We start from the raw sequence: 5278 nt of genomic DNA, 5'->3' as shown, positions 1-5278 counted from the left end.
AGGTTCAAAAGCGATTTATGTTGAAACACCATATAGCTAGTTTTTGAGCGCGAAATTTGACAACGTATAGAGTACTTTTTTCGTATACCACCTAGGCCAAAAATTCTTTGCCCCTCAGACTGTACTCGGACAGTGACACTCCTCCTTAGACCCTCATTTCATTTGAATAAGTCCTTGACTAGGTTCAAAAGCGATTTATGTTGAAACACCATATAGCTAGTTTTTGAGCGCGAAATTTGACAACGTATAGAGTACTTTTTTCGTATACCACCTAGGCCAAAAATTCTTTGCCCCTCAGACTGTACTCGGACAGTGACACTCCTCCTTAGACCCTCAATTCATTTGAATAAGTCCTTGACTAGGTTCAAAAGCGATTTATGTTGAAACACCATATAGCTAGTTTTTGAGCGCTAAATTCGACAACGTATAGAGTACTTTTTTCGTATACCACCTAGGCCAAAAATTCTTTGCCCCTCAGACTGTACTCGAACAGTGACACTCCTCCTTAGACCCTCAATTCATTTGAATAAGTCCTTGACTAGGTTCAAAAGCGATTTATGTTGAAACACCATATAGCTAGTTTTTGAGCGCGAAATTTGACAACGTATAGAGTACTTTTTTCGTATACCACCTAGGCCAAAAATTCTTTGCCCCTCAGACTGTACTCGAACAGTGACACTCCTCCTTAGACCCTCAATTCATTTGAATAAGTCCTTGACTAGTTCAAAAGCGATTTATGTTGAAACACCATATAGCTAGTTTTTGAGCGCGAAATTTGACAACGTATAGAGTACTTTTTTCGTATACCACCTAGGCCAAAAATTCTTTGCCCCTCAGACTGTACTCAAACAGTGACACTCCTCCTTAGACCCTCAATTCATTTGAATAAGTCCTTGACTAGTTCAAAAGCGATTTATGTTGAAACACCATATAGCTAGTTTTTGAGCGCGAAATTTGACAACGTATAGATTACTTTTTTCGTATACCACCTAGGCCAAAAATTCTTTGCCCATCAGACTGTACTCGGACAGTGACACTCCTCCTTAGACCCTCATTTCATTTGAATAAGTCCTTGACTAGGTTCAAAAGCGATTTATGTTGAAACACCATATAGCTAGTTTTTGAGCGCGAAATTTGACAACGTATAGAGTACTTTTTTCGTATACCACCTAGGCCAAAAATTCTTTGCCCCTCAGACTGTACTCGGACAGTGACACTCCTCCTTAGACCCTCAATTCATTTGAATAAGTCCTTGACTAGGTTCAAAAGCGATTTATGTTGAAACACCATATAGCTAGTTTTTGAGCGCTAAATTCGACAACGTATAGAGTACTTTTTTCGTATACCACCTAGGCCAAAAATTCTTTGCCCCTCAGACTGTACTCGAACAGTGACACTCCTCCTTAGACCCTCAATTCATTTGAATAAGTCCTTGACTAGGTTCAAAAGCGATTTATGTTGAAACACCATATAGCTAGTTTTTGAGCGCGAAATTTGACAACGTATAGAGTACTTTTTTCGTATACCACCTAGGCCAAAAATTCTTTGCCCCTCAGACTGTACTCGAACAGTGACACTCCTCCTTAGACCCTCAATTCATTTGAATAGGTCCTTGACTAGTTCAAAAGCGATTTATGTTGAAACACCATATAGCTAGTTTTTGAGCGCGAAATTTGACAACGTATAGAGTACTTTTTTCGTATACCACCTAGGCCAAAAATTCTTTGCCCCTCAGACTGTACTCGGACAGTGACACTCCTCCTTAGACCCTCATTTCATTTGAATAAGTCCTTGACTAGGTTCAAAAGCGATTTATGTTGAAACACCATATAGCTAGTTTTTGAGCGCGAAATTTGACAACGTATAGAGTACTTTTTTCGTATACCACCTAGGCCAAAAATTCTTTGCCCCTCAGACTGTACTCGGACAGTGACACTCCTCCTTAGACCCTCAATTCATTTGAATAAGTCCTTGACTAGGTTCAAAAGCGATTTATGTTGAAACCCCATATAGCTAGTTTTTGAGCGCTAAATTCGACAACGTATAGAGTACTTTTTTCGTATACCACCTAGGCCAAAAATTCTTTGCCCCTCAGACTGTACTCGAACAGTGACACTCCTCCTTAGACCCTCAATTCATTTGAATAAGTCCTTGACTAGGTTCAAAAGCGATTTATGTTGAAACACCATATAGCTAGTTTTTGAGCGCGAAATTTGACAACGTATAGAGTACTTTTTTCGTATACCACCTAGGCCAAAAATTCTTTGCCCCTCAGACTGTACTCGGACAGTGACACTCCTCCTTAGACCCTCAATTCATTTGAATAAGTCCTTGACTAGGTTCAAAAGCGATTTATGTTGAAACACCATATAGCTAGTTTTTGAGCGCTAAATTCGACAACGTATAGAGTACTTTTTTCGTATACCACCTAGGCCAAAAATTCTTTGCCCCTCAGACTGTACTCGAACAGTGACACTCCTCCTTAGACCCTCAATTCATTTGAATAAGTCCTTGACTAGGTTCAAAAGCGATTTATGTTGAAACACCATATAGCTAGTTTTTGAGCGCTAAATTCGACAACGTATAGAGTACTTTTTTCGTATACCACCTAGGCCAAAAATTCTTTGCCCCTCAGACTGTACTCGAACAGTGACACTCCTCCTTAGACCCTCAATTCATTTGAATAAGTCCTTGACTAGGTTCAAAAGCGATTTATGTTGAAACACCATATAGCTAGTTTTTGAGCGCTAAATTCGACAACGTATAGAGTACTTTTTTCGTATACCACCTAGGCCAAAAATTCTTTGCCCCTCAGACTGTACTCGAACAGTGACACTCCTCCTTAGACCCTCAATTCATTTGAATAAGTCCTTGACTAGGTTCAAAAGCGATTTATGTTGAAACACCATATAGCTAGTTTTTGAGCGCGAAATTTGACAACGTATAGAGTACTTTTTTCGTATACCACCTAGGCCAAAAATTCTTTGCCCCTCAGACTGTACTCGAACAGTAACACTCCTCCTTAGACCCTCAATTCATTTGAATAGGTCCTTGACTAGTTCAAAAGCGATTTATGTTGAAACACCATATAGCTAGTTTTTGAGCGCGAAATTTGACAACGTATAGAGTACTTTTTTCGTATACCACCTAGGCCAAAAATTCTTTGCCCCTCAGACTGTACTCGGACAGTGACACTCCTCCTTAGACCCTCATTTCATTTGAATAAGTCCTTGACTAGGTTCAAAAGCGATTTATGTTGAAACACCATATAGCTAGTTTTTGAGCGCGAAATTTGACAACGTATAGAGTACTTTTTTCGTATACCACCTAGGCCAAAAATTCTTTGCCCCTCAGACTGTACTCGGACAGTGACACTCCTCCTTAGACCCTCAATTCATTTGAATAAGTCCTTGACTAGGTTCAAAAGCGATTTATGTTGAAACCCCATATAGCTAGTTTTTGAGCGCTAAATTCGACAACGTATAGAGTACTTTTTTCGTATACCACCTAGGCCAAAAATTCTTTGCCCCTCAGACTGTACTCGAACAGTGACACTCCTCCTTAGACCCTCAATTCATTTGAATAAGTCCTTGACTAGGTTCAAAAGCGATTTATGTTGAAACACCATATAGCTAGTTTTTGAGCGCGAAATTTGACAACGTATAGAGTACATTTTTCGTATACCACCTAGGCCAAAAATTCTTTGCCCCTCAGACTGTACTCGGACAGTGACACTCCTCCTTAGACCCTCAATTCATTTGAATAAGTCCTTGACTAGGTTCAAAAGCGATTTATGTTGAAACACCATATAGCTAGTTTTTGAGCGCTAAATTCGACAACGTATAGAGTACTTTTTTCGTATACCACCTAGGCCAAAAATTCTTTGCCCCTCAGACTGTACTCGAACAGTGACACTCCTCCTTAGACCCTCAATTCATTTGAATAAGTCCTTGACTAGGTTCAAAAGCGATTTATGTTGAAACACCATATAGCTAGTTTTTGAGCGCTAAATTCGACAACGTATAGAGTACTTTTTTCGTATACCACCTAGGCCAAAAATTCTTTGCCCCTCAGACTGTACTCGAACAGTGACACTCCTCCTTAGACCCTCAATTCATTTGAATAAGTCCTTGACTAGGTTCAAAAGCGATTTATGTTGAAACACCATATAGCTAGTTTTTGAGCGCTAAATTCGACAACGTATAGAGTACTTTTTTCGTATACCACCTAGGCCAAAAATTCTTTGCCCCTCAGACTGTACTCGAACAGTGACACTCCTCCTTAGACCCTCAATTCATTTGAATAAGTCCTTGACTAGGTTCAAAAGCGATTTATGTTGAAACACCATATAGCTAGTTTTTGAGCGCGAAATTTGACAACGTATAGAGTACTTTTTTCGTATACCACCTAGGCCAAAAATTCTTTGCCCCTCAGACTGTACTCGAACAGTGACACTCCTCCTTAGACCCTCAATTCATTTGAATAGGTCCTTGACTAGTTCAAAAGCGATTTATGTTGAAACACCATATAGCTAGTTTTTGAGCGCGAAATTTGACAACGTATAGAGTACTTTTTTCGTATACCACCTAGGCCAAAAATTCTTTGCCCCTCAGACTGTACTCGGACAGTGACACTACTCCTTAGACCCTCATTTCATTTGAATAAGTCCTTGACTAGGTTCAAAAGCGATTTATGTTGAAACACCATATAGCTAGTTTTTGAGCGCGAAATTTGACAACGTATAGAGTACTTTTTTCGTATACCACCTAGGCCAAAAATTCTTTGCCCCTCAGACTGTACTCGGACAGTGACACTCCTCCTTAGACCCTCAATTCATTTGAATAAGTCCTTGACTAGGTTCAAAAGCGATTTATGTTGAAACCCCATATAGCTAGTTTTTGAGCGCTAAATTCGACAACGTATAGAGTACTTTTTTCGTATACCACCTAGGCCAAAAATTCTTTGCCCCTCAGACTGTACTCGAACAGTGACACTCCTCCTTAGACCCTCAATTCATTTGAATAAGTCCTTGACTAGGTTCAAAAGCGATTTATGTTGAAACACCATATAGCTAGTTTTTGAGCGCGAAATTTGACAACGTATAGAGTACTTTTTTCGTATACCACCTAGGCCAAAAATTCTTTGCCCCTCAGACTGTACTCGAACAGTGACACTCCTCCTTAGACCCTCAATTCATTTGAATAAGTCCTTGACTAGTTCAAAAGCGATTTATGTTGAAACACCATATAGCTAGTTTTTGAGCGCGAAATTTGACAAC

The sequence above is a fragment of the Convolutriloba macropyga genome, unplaced genomic scaffold (genome assembly GCF_964194025.1).
Source record: "Convolutriloba macropyga unplaced genomic scaffold, txConMacr16.3 SCAFFOLD_1369, whole genome shotgun sequence".
NCBI lineage: Eukaryota > Metazoa > Xenacoelomorpha > Acoela > Convolutidae > Convolutriloba > Convolutriloba macropyga.
The sequence above is the reverse complement of the archived record's forward strand: the minus strand, read 5'-3'. Positions refer to the sequence as shown.